Consider the following 16,863-nt stretch of genomic DNA (forward strand, 5'->3'; position numbering starts at 1 on the left):
TTTCAACTTCAGTTTCTGACATTTGGACATCATCTTATTTTAATACATTACCCTTTTAGGGACAGATGCAAGTACAAATGATACTCTCTGACAGATTCCTGACTGGTGCCAATAGCATTACTATTGAAAAAGTAGACTCAGAGGAGGAAGATCTGCAGGTGTTCTCTGAAGTGGGGGCTGTTAGAGATGCAGCAGCAAACTGGCCAAAAGGTGACACTGGAATTCATCCGTCATTGACAAAGGGAATTGTTAAATCCTCCTTACTGCTCTAACTCAATCCTTTTTTTGGCTTGTTTCTTGTTTTTTAACAAATCTCTCTCACTGGCTGGCTCCTACCACTCATAAAAGATGATGACACTATCCTGTTTAATATTAGCATCTCCCCTAACACCTATTATGGTGTTCTAAACACAGCCAATACTTTTTAAATGTTTTAAAAATTGTATTCCATTGACAAGAAGGCAGGATAATGATTTCTACTGGTACTGTTGTCTATCATACATTAAAAGAAACCACTAGGAACCTGTTTTCACTTTTTCTTTCATTAAAGGGTGTTTTGGAATATTTCTTCTGAAATCAATACAGACTTGTCCTATGAACAGGAAGCTTGGTGAGATGAGGAGAGAGTTGAGTGAAGAAGACCTCAGTTTAAGAACCATCTCTAATACATATTGGTTGTGTGGCCTTGAATGATTTCATTTCCCAGTGCACTAAGCAAGTCTCTAAGCTGCAGACAAGTTTCCAACTTCCAATGGTAAGAGGGAATTTCCTCATTGGGGAATCCTTTTACTACTGAAATAATAAGTCTAGAGTTAAAATTCAGCCTCAGACATTAACCAGCTATATGACCTCACTCAAGTCACTTAACCCTGATTGCCTTGCATCCAGGGCTACCTCCAAACATCCTGATTCATATCCGGCCACTGGACTGAGATGACTCCAGAGAAGGAAGTTATTTAGCACAGCACCCCTCCCCCCTCAATTAAATCCAATTTGTGTGCATGTCAAGGTATTGCTTCCGTGATGTCAAGGTCTTCTTCAAAAATGAAGGACAGGGGTGGCTAGGTGGCATAGTGCATAAAGCGCTGGCCCTGGAGTCAGGAATACCTGGGTTCAAATCTGGTCTCAGACACTTAATAATTACCTAGCTGTGTGGCCTTGGGCAAGCCACTTAACCCCGTTTGCCTTGCAAAAACCTAAAAAAAAAATGAAGGACAAACATCACCATCATCATCATCATCATTATCCTATCTTTATTTCTTTTCGACCTAGGTTAGTAGACATTTAAAAGATGAGGAAACTGAGCCTCATAAGTTAAAATACCTACTCATGGTCACATAACTAGTTTCAGAGCTGAGAAGCAAACTCTCTTCTACTTGAAGTCCTACACTTTTTCCATTTCTCTACAATGCTTCACCTTAATAAACAAACTCACTAAATTGTTGTTGAATAAATTCATGAGTCTTGGAGGAAAAAAAATGGTTAAAAAATCCCCAAATCCTATTTTCCAATTGACTAAATAGCAACAGCTGCATCCTGTTTGATTTTAGTGATTCCTGATTTGAAAACTAACTTCAATGGTCACATTATCATTCATGTCCCTTCTCCACTTTATATTGATTGAAGTGTTTTTATAATCCACTTCCATGACTCACCATTGCTTTTTATGAAGACTCTGATATGTCCTCCCAAGCTGCAATGGGGTCTAGTGATGGATTGACTGAGTGTGTGTCATCCAAGGACCTACCTCGCTAAATTTAGAGAGGCTTAACACAGGAAAGTTAATCACTTAGTGATAAATTCCTTAGGACAGTACAACTCACAAAGATTAGGACATTGGAGGCTGAATTTTTAACCAAATAAAGAATAGGTGATAATAATAACTAAAATTTATATAAGATTTAGGGTTTATAAAGTACCTTATATATGTTATCTCTGGATTCTCACCACCATTCTGAGTGGCAGGTTTATTACCCCCATTTTGCATATAAGGAAACTGGAGAGGTTAAATAAATTTCTCAGGGACACACAGGTAGTAAGCTCTGAAATGGGATTTGAGCTCAGGTCTTTTTTTTTTATTTCAAGTCTTGGAGTTTTACACCTAGGTGCCTCTGAAGCTATACCCAGAAGTAAAATAGGTGAATTTATTAAAAGAAATTGACAATTTTTGATACAAATGAAATAAATGCAACTAAGATAAGAAGACAAGCAACAATAAAGGAAGAAAAAAAGATCTTTGCATCAAAATCTTTGAGAAGGATTGGATATACAAGATATATAGGAATTTATTCAAATATCTAAGATCAAAACTATTACCCAATGTTTAAGTTGCCAAAGGATATGAACAATTTCAAAAAAATTGCAAACTACTAACAAACATGAGAAAGATTACTCTAAATCACCAATAAGAGATATATACAAGTCAAAACAATACTGGGGTATTTTCAACATTGAGAAAATTGAGATTACAAAAGAGGGGAATAGGCAGTGCTGGAGGGGTTGTTGAAATTTATGCATTTTTGGTAGACCTATGAATTGATCTAAGAATTCTGAAAAACTCTTTCGAATGATGTGAAGAACTGACTAAAATATTCATATTTTTGAACTGCATGGATATCAGGGTTAAAGAGTTTAATTATGGTAGACCTTTTTATTCAGACTACAACCTAGATATGTAACCCATACCTGGCTAACTTCATGCCAGTACTTGGCTAAGCAAGTAGTACACATATTTTTCACGGTTAGTTTCAGACAATGGTCACTGCTATAGTTGATATTGAGTGAAACCCTTTGTTCATCCTGTGTCCTAGAATGGAATCATTTAACTCTGGGACTTCCTGTAAGGGGCAGAAGATGGGTGGTTTCTCTAACCCTGAATCGGTTACTGTCCAGCTAAATCAGGGGCTCAGTTGAGTTTAAGCCTGAGTCTTTGACTGCCCAATTTAATTTGTATCTCTTTGCCCAATCATAGATGAATGTACTGGTTTCAAATATGAACTCATTTGTAAATCTTATATAAGAGGGATGGTGAAAGGTTTGAATAATAATACCTCACAAAAATTCAACAAACAGTGAAGGGAAAATAAATTTAAAGAAAGCTTGGTGAGAGATCCAAGTAAACAAAATTATCCTTTGGGTATTAAGGTTGAAACTGGAAAGAGGACAACAAACTGATAAAAAATGGAAAAGGTCTTTCAAGCTTGTTTTAACAAACTCTTTTCACTGTCAAGGAGATTAGAGCCAACAGCATATTTAGATTCTAAAATCACTGTCTCTGATGTAATGCCAGAAGTGGAAATGTCACAGAGGAAAACAAAGATGGAAGGAACAACTGGACTAGACTAATACAGAGAGGAACACTAGGCTAGATGGGCTATAGATGGGAACCAGGAAAGTTCTTAGCTATAAAAAAAATTTATGAGAATAATTAATCACACATCAAGGACATCTTTAATGAGGAGTTTAGAAAGGAATAAGCAGTCTTTATTTAGCAATAATGGGATTATTACACAGTTGACTATCACACAATTGTTTGAAAAAGTGTATAGAATGTAAGTTCTTATTGAACTTGTTTTATACACATATATTTACATATATATACTATTTATATATATTTATGTTATGTATACATATACACATATATACATATTTATACATACTATACATCTGTATACATTATATATATTTATGTATGGTTTATATAGTATACATACATATAAATATGTATATATAATATCTATTTATATGTTATAAATAAATATATGTTTGTGTATGTGTCCATGTATGTATATAAATATATATTCATGTACTCACACCAATATACACACATACACATATAAAACTTGAGAGAATAAAATATTGTTGTAAAGCTGAGGCTCTTAACCTATTGTCCATAGATCCTCAAAAGATCTGTAGATAAATTTCAGGAGATCTGTGAATTTGAATAGGAATAAAACATATATCTTTATTTCAATATAAATGGTTTCTCTTATAACTCTGTGAATTTTATTTTATGGCTTAAAACATGATTCTAAGAACAGGTCATAGACTTCACCAGGATGCCAAGGGGTCTATGACACAAAAAAGGTTAAGAATCCTTGTCTTGAAGGCTGTTTTCTAATGAGATTTCTACCATGAATATGTCAAAATTATGAGTTCTTTGAAAGATGTCACAACAGACAACACAGATAATTTTGTTTAATGACATGGCAATTTTTAATGTTAATTTTGGCATAATAAAATAAGGAGTCAGATGATAGGAGACAGAGAACTAGAATCACAGTTAGGAAGATCTGAGTTTTGCTCATTTGTGAATTATGTTGTCCTGGTTGCAATCTGAATTCTATGAAGGTTTGATGTAATTTGTGCAATGTAGTGACTCAAAAAAGAGTTTGCTCTAACTATTCTTATAGAAAAAAATCAAGTGGATGAAAAATGCCTATGTACAGACTGTGATGTATAATTCAATAGACAACCCATAGAGTTTTCCCATTGTTTAAAAATGTGGGACAGAAATAAGATTGGGGTGAAGCAAGGATTTCCGTTATTGTCACTCTATTCAATATTGTATTAGAAGCGTTAGCTTTAGCAATAAGAGAAGAAAGAGAAATTGAAGGGATTAGAATTGGGGAGGAAGAAATAAAATTCTCACTCTTTGCAGATAATATTATGGTATACCTAGAAAACCCTAAAAAATCATCTAAAAAACTATTAGAAATGAGTAACTTTAGCAAAGTTGCAGGATATAAAATAAACTCACATAAATCTTCAGCATTTCTATATATTAGTAACAAGACACAGCAGCAAGAGTTAGAAAGAGAAATCCCATTTAAAATAACTTCAGACAACATAAAATACTTGGGAGTCTATCTGCCAGGGCAGACTCAAACTATGAAAACAACTATAAAATACTTTTCATATAAATAAAAATCAGATCTAAATAATTGAGCAAATCTTAACTGCTCATGGGTAGGCCAAGCTAATATATATTAAAAATGACAATTCTACCTAAATTAAATTACTTATTTAGTGCCATACCAATCAAACTTCCAAAAATTACTTTAGTGAGCTAGAAAAAATGTAACTAAATTCATATGGAGAAACAAAAAGTCAAGAATATCAAGGGATTTAATGAAAAAAAAATTCAAAAGAGAGTGGCTTAACCTTACCAGATCTAAGCTTCTATTATAAAGCATCAGCCATCAAAACTCTCTGGTACTGGTTAAGCAATAGTGTAGTGAATCAGCGGACTAGATTAGGTGCAAAAGAGACAGAAGGAAATGATCATAGTAATCTACACTTTGATAAATCCAAAGAGTCCAGTTTCTAGAATAAGGACTCACTCTTCCATAAAAATTGCTGAGAAAACTGGAAGATAGTATGGCAGAAACTTGGATTAGACCAACATCTCATACTCTATACTAAGATAAGGTCAAAATGGGTGCAGAATTTAGAAATAAAAGATAAAATTTAAAGCAAATTAGAGCAAGGAATAGTTTACCTGTCAGATCTATGGAAAGGGGAGCAGTTTATGACCAAGGAAAAGATAAAAAACACTATAAAAACAAACTGAATAATTTTGATTACATTAAATTAAATGTTTGCATAAACAAAAATTATGTTTGCATAAACAAAACCACTGTAACCAAGATCAAAAGAAATGTAATAAATTGAGAAACAATTTTTACAACTAGTGTTTCTGACAAAGGATTTATTTCTAAAATATATAGAGAACTGAGTCAAATTTATAAAAAATGAAGTCATCCCCCTATTGACAAATGTTCAAAGGATATGCAAAGGCAATTTTCAGGTGAGCAAATCAAAGCTATCGATAGTCATATGAAAAAATTGTTCTAAATCATTATTGATTAGAGAAATGCAAATTAAAGCATCTATGAGATACCATCTCACTCCTATCAGATTGGCCAATATGACCAAAAAGAATGAGGATCAATGTTGGAAGGAATGTGGGAAATCTGAGACACTGATGCATTGCTGGTGGGGCTGTGAAGTAATCCAACCTTTCTGGAGAGCAATTTGGAATTATGCCCAAAGGGCAATCAATATAAACGTCCATCCCCTTTGATCCAGCAATACCACTACTAGGTCTATACCCTGAAGAGATCATGAAAAAGGGTAAAATCTGCACATGTACAAAAATATACATCTGTTTGTGGTGGTAAAGAATTGGAAATTGAGGGAATGCTCATCAATTGTGGAATGGCTGAACAAACTAATATATATATATATATATATATATGTATATATGTATATATGTGTGTGTGTGTGTGTGTGTGTGTGTGTGTGTGTGTGTGTGTGTGTGATGGAACACTATTGTCCTAAAAGAAATCATGAGGGATGGAATTTCAGAAAATCCTGGAAAAACTTACCTCAATTGATGCTGAGTGAGATGAACAGAACCAGAAGAACATTATACACCTTAACAACAACATGAGGGGTGATGATCAACCTAGATAGACTTGCTCACTCCATCAAAGCAATAATCAGGGACAATTTTAGGGGATTCATGTTGGAGAATACCATCTGTATTCAGAGAAGAACTGTGGAGTTTAAATAAAACTAAGGATTATTATCTTCAATTTTTAAAAGCCATCAGGTATTATATAATTTTATCTCTAATATTTTCTCTCTTCCTTAGGGATCTGTTTTTTCTCTCAACACATTCAATTTTGATATTTGCAAATGGAAATAAATGTAAAGACTCTATCTGATTGCCTTCTATTGGGGGGAAAGGAAAGTAGGGAGGGGAAAATTCTAAAATTAAAAACCTTGCAAAAATTATTGGTATAAAGAATCATTTTATGCAATTGGAAAACAGATAAAATATTTATGTAATTTTTAAAAATCTGGGACAGAGACTGCAAATAAAAAAATTGACCTGGGTCCAGAATTGAATGGGACAGTAAGTTAATGTTTCCTTTTGGAAATTACAGTTCTTTAATGATTTAAGCTTCTTTCTGAAAAAAAAATGTTCATATTTTTAATGACAATATTTTCTGGTGATTTCTTTTGGCTACAAATCATGGAATGCTGTAGTCTCTCAAGAATTAATTTTTTTAATTAATTAAGGAACAATAAAGAAGTGGGTATAAGAAGTTTTACATTTTACAGATTATAAAGGAGAATCAATTCAAAGGATGTCATTAGAGAAATATTTATCTGGAAAAAGAATAAGGCCAGCTACATAGACTCAAACTGGCTCCATTCAATGTAAGTAGAATTCAAAGAGGGTCCCTCACAGTTTGGGTGGATTGCTTTAGGGGAATTTATGGAAAGACACTAATGAAAGTGCCATAGGATGGACTAGCATTGGTGGGCACTAATATGGATTGTTGGAGGAAATAATTACATTGAGGAGATTATCAACACATTGTAGAGCATAGAATTTAAAGTTTAATGACCTTGCCTTAAATCCACTCTTTCTTAATTGCTTACTAGCTGTATGATCCTGGATAAGTCATACAACCTTAGTTTCCTTATCTAATGATAGCAACACTTGCACTATTATTGATCTTAGAGTCCTGTTCTGAGAATCAAGTGAAATAACATTTTTTTAGGTTTTTTGCAAGGTAAATGGGGTTAAGTGGCTTGCCCAAGGCCACACAGCTAGGTAATTATTAAATGTCTGAGGCTGGATTTGAACTCAGGTACTCCTGACTCCAGGGCTGGTGCTCTATCCACTGTGCCCCCCACTACACCACCTAGCCACCCCCAAATAGCATTTCTAAAGTGTTTTGTACTGTGACTCCTATATATATTTCAGCTTTATCAGCAGTGATATAAATAAATTATAATGATAAACTATTTTAAGGAGGTTTTTAAAATTCCCCTATTTATCACCTCACCCCTTTATTCCTCAGGCTCAGGGATCTTGAAACGAGACTTAGGTATGTTTCAGCACTAATGATCTTTTCAACCTGGTACTCCCTTAACAAACTATTCAAATTCAATCTGGCAAATAAATGATGAGGTAATGAAACTTTTAGAAACTCTCAAAAAGTTTTCATGGTGACTAAATGATTCCTGGTCACAGAATTGCACATTTTAATCACTTTGGAAAGTTTGATCTGGATAGGTATTTCTGCCATTTTTAGAGCCACCTCTGACTATGTGATCTTGAATTCATCCCATGAATACCTCCCTTGAGGGCAGTACTCTGGGACCTTTCTAATTCATTACGACTAGTAGCAGTGGTCTGAAAAATTCTCAGGGAAAATGGGATTGTGTTTTATCAAAGGACTATACAAAATCAGCCTGGTGGAGCTGGATTGATAGGAGCAGAGGAAGTCCATAGGTTCCTGGTGAAAGTTCCTGCTATTCTCTAATTGGACCAACTCAAGGTTTTGAAAATAGTAAAATGGGCATTACCATAGAACCTATTTCTATGGGGCATTGGAGGATTAGATGAGATGCTTGTAAAATACTTAGCAAGAGCCTGATATATAGTTCATTATTTTTAAAATTTCACACATTCCAATTAAATGTTTTTAGAAACAAAAAGAACAATGTACATGCAGATTCTGCCATTCAGTTTACAAAGTGCTTTCATCATAGCAATCCTATCAGATAGTGTAAATGTTATTATTTCCATTTTACATATGAAAAACTTAGAATAGAGTGACTTGTCCAAAGTCACATAATAAGTAAAGGGTAGAACTGAGCCTTGGCTCTTGGGCTCCTGACTCAGAGATGCTGTGATTCTGTGAAAGTGAAAGCCTCAATGGGGAGGTATCAAAAACCCTGGGATTTGATCATAACTCCGCTAATTTACTCTCTGTGTGATACTGACAAAACTGCAGCAGCTATATTACTTAGTGAATAAAGCTTTGAGCCTATAGCTGGGAAAACTTGAGATCAAATTCAGTCTTGAATATTTGTTAGTTGTGTTTGCCTCAGTTTCCCCAACTGTAAAATGGGAACAATAATAGCTCCTGCCTCTCAGGAATTTTCTAAGCATTAAATTAGCATCAAGCCAGATACCATTTAAATGGTAACTATCATCATCATTATCATGATGATTATTTTATTAATTCAGAATAATAGAATCTCAGCATTGGTCAGAGGCCTCAGAGGTCATGCCATGTAAGTCCTATCCTTATGTGAATAAGAATATTTGATACATTGCACTCTGCAAGGTATCATGTCATCTTTCCCTGGAGACCCCCTAGTGAGGACACACAATCTCCTGAGATGCCCATTCTACTTTAAAATAGCTTGATTTTCCCAACTATAAATAAAGAAATTGGGTTGGATGGCCTCAGATCCTATGACTCTATTCTTCCATGCCTAATGCTTCTCCTAGAATTCTATAATGCCTTATAAGTAACTAAGGAATAATTAAAAAATTTTTAATATCTCATAGGGTAGAATCAATAATAAAGGTATTTTTCCATAAATACTACCACAGTCACACACTTATTCACATAATGGTCTCTAAATTTTGAAAGAATATAAAAAGTCGACATCATTTTTGTTACTAAATTTTAGTCAAATTGGCCTATTTGCCTTCTTCCAACTTTTGTATTTCACCTCTCACCACTATACTTTTCATAAACTGCTCTCCTTTCCTGGTATTGTCTTTCTCTTTAGTTCTTCCTCTTAGATTCTTTAACTTCAATGATCATCTTAGATGCTTCAAATCTCAAAGTCTTTCCTGATCCTCTAAATTTCTAGTGCCATCTTCCTTCTCAAATGTTCTTAAGTTTAATCATCTATTTCTGTTACATTTATCAGTAGTATACAAGGCCCCTGAAGGAAAGAATTGGATTTCTTTGTCTTTGTGTCTAAAGTGCTCGGTGCACCTTTAGAAATATTAGGTGCTTAAAAAGGCCTGCTGGATGTTGAGATTCTATATCTTTGAATATCATACTTCTAAGCTTCTTGCAGTCTCTTTTTGAGGAAAAGAGATTCCAGGAAGTCTAAATGAAAGCAACTATAATAACTTTGCTCTTAGGAAAGTTGTAGAAGTTAGTTTGGAGAACAGAGAATTTAAAAAACTTGTTCATGGTCACAACTAGTAAGTGGCAAAGCTGGAAGTCAAACCTAGGTCTCCTGACTCTAATCAGTAATCTTTCTATTCCCTCACTTTGTCTATAATGGGAACTTTAAATGAATAAAATTATATTCTGGGATGTTAAACCAAGACAATCTATTAATATTTCAAAGAAAACTGCTTAAGAAATGATCATTTTATTTTTTCTGAGAAAGATCAGAAAGATAGTGTTGTAGAAGGGATAGAGAGATGGCTTAGGCCTAGGAGATACCACCTCTGTGTAATGTAACTCTAGACAAATCACTTATCCTCTCAGTGCCCCAAGACAGTTCTCTAAAACAATTGTAGAGCAGTTGCCAGTCTGCATTGGTAGAGAGAGTGTCCTCATAGGGTTATTCCCTATCAGTAAAATAATAGGTTTGAACTACAATTTTTTTAAATAAAAGTAAAGCCTATAAAAATCTGTAGCCACTCTGAGGCTCATTCTCTCAAATTTACTTGGATTAGCAGGTGAGATGCCCTCCCACTAGTTACTTCTCTTCTCAGGTTTCTAAGGGCAACCCTGAGGGGTTAGTAAGATCTTTCTAGTAATATGGTTTATGAGCCCCCACTGTTATACTCTTCCCAGTGACTACCAGTTGATATCAATTAGCTAACCAGACTCAACTAACCTTTAGAAAAAGTATTTAATAGAATGAGATATTAGGAACAGTTGATACAAACATTCCTCTAAATTAGGGGCACACTCTCCCACAAGTATATATACAGAATCCAGAGTAAGAGGTTCAAACTCAGAGAGCACATGTGGCAAAATGGCTCTTGGTTGTTGGAAACCCTTCTGAAACTCATAAAGTCCATGAGAGGATCCCATTTGTACAGTCCTCTTAATGAGCTTAAATAGATTATCCAAGATTTATAGGATTTATAGTCCAAGAGTGCATATTGCCATGTCCAATCTTATCCTAAAAGTTTATACTAAAAGTCTTACACTATAATATTTCCAGAAGAAAGTGTTCAATGGATTGGAAATGATCTTTATGTAGGACATGGAAGTACATAGACAAGATTCATATAGGAAAGGAAGGTAAGGGTCCTTTAAATCTGGTTCACTGGAAGGAGCATCCACACCCATGATCATGGATCAAACACCAAATGAATCCTTGTACTGTCCTCTCTATTCAGTATCAGAGAGGCTTGTTGTTGATTTTAAATTTCAGGAAGTTACTAGAATAAGAGATGCTAATTACTGAAATGAAAACATGCTTCTTTAGGAAAAAGATGACTTTTATATTTCTATTTACAATGACAGATGTGTTTCATATCCCAGATAATATCATCCTTTCTGCCTGGGTAATAGAGGAAGTAACAGAGATATCTGAAGAGAGAATTCTCAGCCTATCACCTTAGGAACCTGAAAGGAAGGGTCATTATACAAATTGTAAGGAAGTATATTATACTGGTTTTGGAATCAGAGGACATAGGTTTGAATTTCAAACTTCCAGGGACTATGGACAAACCCCTTCATTTCCCTGGACTTCCAGTACCTCTTCAGTACAATTGAGAGATGAACCAGAGCCTTATTAAGGTCTTTTTGAGATCTAAATCCATTGTCTCAAAGACCCCACCATCAAATCAACAGAAGACAAGAGAGGACAGCAGGCAAAGCCACCCTAGTTTTTGTTTTTTGTTTTGCAAGGCAATGGGGTTAAATGATTTACCCAAGATCACACAGCTAAATATTAATTATCTAAGGTTTTCCTGACTTCAGGGCTGGTGCTCTATCCACCGTGACGCCTAGCTGCCCCAAGCAATGTTCTTACTTGCAATTCTTTGAATATGACCCTCTAATCCTGGAACTCTCTACTACCTCTCTAATGACTCAGTGTTTCTAACTTTTTTCAAGATATACCTCCAATCCTGTCTCTTGGAGGAATCCTTTCCAGTCTTCCAGCTGCTGATTCCTTCACTACCAAGTTTGCCTTCCATCCACTCGGTATATATCTTATATGCACTTATTTATATGATGTCTCCCCTGTTGGAATGGATACTCCCCTGAAGGTAAGGACCATGTTTTGTACTTCCTTTATATCCCTAGCAATTACTACATTGCTTACTACAATAAGCATTATAATGACTAATAAATGTCTATTGACAGATTTGATTGAATTATGACAGATTGGGTGACCTTTGAAAAGTCATTTCACTTTTTAGAGCCACTTTCTGGTTACTTTTAAAAATAGGAATGAGAGACTAGTATTATAGAGAATAGAAAACAGTCCTCTCACTCAGGAAGGTCAAAGTTTAGGCTCAAACACATCTTATTTTGAGACCTTGGGCAAATCACTTGACCTCTCAGTGTTCTAGGTCATTCCCTAAAACTATTAGTTACAGAACAATAGTCCATCTGTGCTAGTAGAAGGAATTTCCTCACCAGGAGTTCCTTCCATTGAGAAAATCATGGACCAGAACAAGAAAAAACAGAAACTCAAACCAAAACCAAGATAATGCTTTCCTTACCCATCTCATGAGGCTGTTGTGTGGATCATATGGAAAAATGTCAATAAAATCGAAATGAGTAATAAAAAGCTATGTCTATATAAGATTGTATTTAATAGTCTGACAATGGCCAATAGTCTGACAATTGGACATAATTGATTCTGAAATGCATGGAGAGGTAAAAACCAAGTGGTTTAGGAGCATTGTGGAGGGGGAATTTACAGAAGGGACATGCGTGGCTGGCATACACACATGTAGGAGTATATGTATGCTATCATTTCTTACAAGTCTGGCAAAGTGAATCATTTAACCTTCATTGACAAAGTTTCCTTCTCTAAAAAAAAAAGAAGATATTCTATCAGATAATCCTTAAGTTCCCTCTAAGTCCTAAATATATGAATTTGTGAAGTACCTATCATATGTGTCCAAGACACAGGTACAGTGGGAAAAGCACATAGGAAATGTGAATTTAGGAAGCATGAATGGAGAGACAAGACATACCTCTGACATCAAGGCTGCCTGAAGATTTTTAGGAATACCCTTGTGCTGCTTATGATGAGCCTCCTCCTTATTTCTTTTATGAATTGTATGGAAATATGGACGTTGTTCCTTGTTGGTCTCACGTAGTCCACTGTTAGATAGTGTTCTTTTGGTCCCTTGGACATTTCTAAGTAGGAATCTTCTGGGCTTAGAGTTGTGGATCTTATTTATATGTCCAATTTCTGGCTTCCTCTAGAGTCCTTCTCAGAAGTACCATCTCTTCCACATGAGAAGGATGAATGCCTTTTATTGCTCTTAGTTTAGAGCCTAGTTCTTTTAAGGAGTCACCCCTTTTCTATATTCAGAATGAGATTAAGGAAAATCACATATCTGCTTTCTTACCAATAAGAAAAGTCTCAGTTTTTACATATTTGGCTGTTTTACATTTTTCTTCTCCCGAAGAAGAAGTCATTTCTAGGGGCCAAGCTCATTTACAACACATAACTATTAGTTAGCTAAATGGCACCTATTGGTACTATCTATCTTTTTAAAAACCTTTTCTTTCTTGCTTATCAGGCTCAAGGTTTTTGTTCCAAATCTCTAAGTGATAGTTAGAAAGTCCTTTTGATTTTTGTTTAATCAATAATCTCCAAACTGAATCATTGTGAAGGTTACTCTTTTTAAAAAATATTTTATTTTATTCCCCATTGCATGTAAAAACAATTTTAAATATTCATTTTAAAAACATTTTGAGTTGCAAATTCCCTCCCTCTTTCGTTTCCCTCCAATCTCCCTGAGATGGCAATCAATTTTATATAGATTATATGTGTGCAGTCATACAAAATATATTTCCAGATCACAAAAGAAAACACAGACCAAAAAAAACCTCATAAGAAAAAAAAGTGAAAAATAGTATGCTTCAATTTGCATTGGAACTCCATTAGTTCTTTTTCTGGAGGTGGGGAGCATTTTTCATCATGAGTCTTTTGGAATTGTCTTGGATCAGTATACTGCTGAAAATAACTGTCATTTAGAGTTGATCATTATACAATGTTGTGACTTTTGTACAATGTTTTCCTGGTTCTGCTCATTTCACTTTGCATAAGTTTATCTAAGTCTTTCTAGGTTTCTCTGAAAGCATCCTGCTTATCATTTCTTATCATATAATAGTATTCCATTATAATTATATACCACAACTTGTTCATCCATTCCCCAACTGATGAACATTCCCTTAATTTCCAATTCTTTACTACCACACCAAAAAAAAAATGCTGCTCTAAATATTTTTGTACATATAGGCCATTTTCCTTTTTTTGATCTCTTTGGGATATAATCCTAGTAATGCTTATTGCTGAATCAAAGGGTATGTAAAGTTTTATAGCCTTTTAGGCATAGTTCCAAATTGCTCTTCAGAATGGTTGGATCAGTTCACAACTCCATCAACAATGCATTAATGTCTCAGTTTCCCCACATACTCTCCAATATCCAACATTTCTCCTTTTTTGTCATATAAGCCACTCAGAGTTCCTTTAATTTGCATTTATCTAATCAATTGTGGTTTAGAGCATTTTTTAATATGACTACAGATAGCTTTATTGTCTTTGTTTGAAAACTACTTGTTCATATTTTTTGACCATTTATCCAGTGGGGAATGAATTATATTCTTATAAATTTGACTCCATTATCTATATATTTGAGGAATGAGGACCTTATCAGAGATATTTGCTGTAAAAATTTCCCCCAGCTTTCTGATCTTTGTTGCATTGGTTTTATTTGTGCAAAACTTTTAGCATTTATTAATATAATCAAAATTAACCACTTTACATTTTGCATTCTCTCTATTTCTTGTTAGGTCATAAAATGTAGTGAGTTCTTGGGAGATTGTCCTCTCTTCAGCAGATTTCTTCCCTCCATCTGACCAATTCTAATTTTTAAGGAGTTGTCTTCTTCATTAATTTTTGTGCTTCCTTTCTAGCTGTTGACTATATTTTAAAAAATAATTCTCCTACATAACTCATTTCTTTTCCCAGTTTTTCTTCTTTCTTATTCGATTTTTAAAATCCTCTTTGAGATCTTCCAAGAGGACTTTTTGAAGCTGAGACCAATTCATATTCCTCTTTGAGACTTTATAAATAGGCATTTTGCCATTTTCTTCTCCTGAGTCATGTTTTGATCTTTCCTGTCACTACAGTAACTTTCTATGATTAGGACTTTTTTTTTTGCTTTTTGCTCATTTTTTAAAAAATGAACTCTACTCCCAGGGCACAGGGGACATTGCTTCTTGTGTTGGAGTGCCAAGAATCTGATCGCTGGTTTTCTGCTCTGAGGTCTTAGGCACCAGTAGTTTGTTCACTGTGCTGGGGTGACCCAGCTTACTCATGGCTGTTGTGGAGGGGCTCTGGGCCTCCAATATGTATTCTGTGCTGGGACTGGTCTGCTATATCATTGGTCTGCTGAGCCCGGACCAAGGGGCCTCGTTGGTGATCTTGCTGTGATTAAAAGCTTTCTGCGGCCTACACCCTGCTTGTGCTGGACTGCACTACCTTTTTATCCAAGTGAGACTGACTTTTCCTGAAGTCCTTCTAAGATACTTTAAGCTGGAAAATTATCTTTTCTGTCACTCCAGAAATCATTTTTACTGTTGATTCTGAGGGAGACTGGAAAGATCTCAGGTAACTTTCTGCCTCTCTGCCATCCTGATTCCATCTCCACCCCCACAATCAAGATTTCTCCTCCAATAAACCAGAGGAGCTGTCTTGGTTTGAAGCCCCTCAGTTTTCTCATTCTCAAGATTCCTCTTTTGCTTCATGTAAATGAAGGGGAAAAATCAAAATGAAGAAATAAATCTATTCAAAACCATTTAGAGACATTAATTGACCTTTATTTTAATCTATTGTTTCAATTATTTGCTTTTATTATGTGTCCATATGTAACTAGCAACAAGACTCAATCTTTAAGTCTTCCTTTATGATTTATATCATATCATAGAAAAACATTACACAGAGTCAAGTTCAGACTGCTGTTTCTTGCAAGTTTAATAAAGTGAATCATCTAAACTCTATGGAACTTATTTTCCTCTCTAAAATGAGATTGCTATACGAGATGACCCCTAAGTTTCCTGTCAACCCTAAATCTTTGATCCAATTAAGCACCTTCCATATATGATACATATAGAGCCTCTAAAGAGAATGCCATATATAAGGAGATCAAACAGTTAATCATATTTCTGAATAATGTCTGCAATTTTTTTTTCCCTAGGCTCTCCTAGGCATTGGTCCAATCCTTAGACAAAACAGCAACAGAAGCCTCCAGCACCTAGTGCCATAGAGAAGGCTGTTCCTCAGTAAGTTGTCTTATTGCTTGGAAATCTGAGCTCACACATTCCCTCTGTCACAACCTCCCACACAACTGCCCTCTTCTCATGGGTTTCTCAGGAGCATCCTTTGTTTGGAAAACAAGGAATGGAATAATTGCAAGATCCCTGACTTTGAACAGAATCTGATTTTGTGAAAAATTTTTCCTCTTTCATTCTTCTAAAAATTTTGAAAATACAGTATCTGAAGCCTGAAATGTTCACATTATAATTGCTAGTAATATTAATTTATTTATTCAAATTTTATAAAGCACATACTCTAGATAGTAGAATAAGATGAGGTCACTAAAATTAAATTAAATTAAATTAAATTAAACACCACCAAGTGTTAGGCATTGAGGACATAAAAACAAAAACAAATTCTTCCCTCAGGAATATTACAGAGGGTGAGTGAGGACAACATGTGCATAGGTAAATAAATAAAAATCATTTCTGTGAAAAACTCTAACACACTTAGTAGAAAACAAAAAAAAATTGTGGGAGGTATCACTTGAGATGAGCC

At 34.8% G+C, this 16,863-nt stretch overlaps 1 long non-coding RNA gene across 1 annotated transcript in view; it reads left to right on the top strand.

Annotated features, from left to right (window-relative positions):
* Positions 1-16,640, top strand: part of LOC141519933 (uncharacterized) — a 31,072-nt gene extending 14,432 nt beyond the window's left edge. Inside the window, exons 2-4 of the long non-coding RNA XR_012477478.1 lie at positions 7,132-7,230; positions 11,916-12,070; positions 16,247-16,640. This is a non-coding gene — a long non-coding RNA (uncharacterized LOC141519933). The remainder of the gene's footprint in view (positions 1-7,131; positions 7,231-11,915; positions 12,071-16,246) is intronic.
* Positions 16,641-16,863: the final 223 nt, after the last annotated feature.

Source organism: Macrotis lagotis, chromosome 4, assembly GCF_037893015.1.
Source record: "Macrotis lagotis isolate mMagLag1 chromosome 4, bilby.v1.9.chrom.fasta, whole genome shotgun sequence".
Taxonomy (NCBI): Eukaryota; Metazoa; Chordata; class Mammalia; order Peramelemorphia; family Peramelidae; genus Macrotis; species Macrotis lagotis.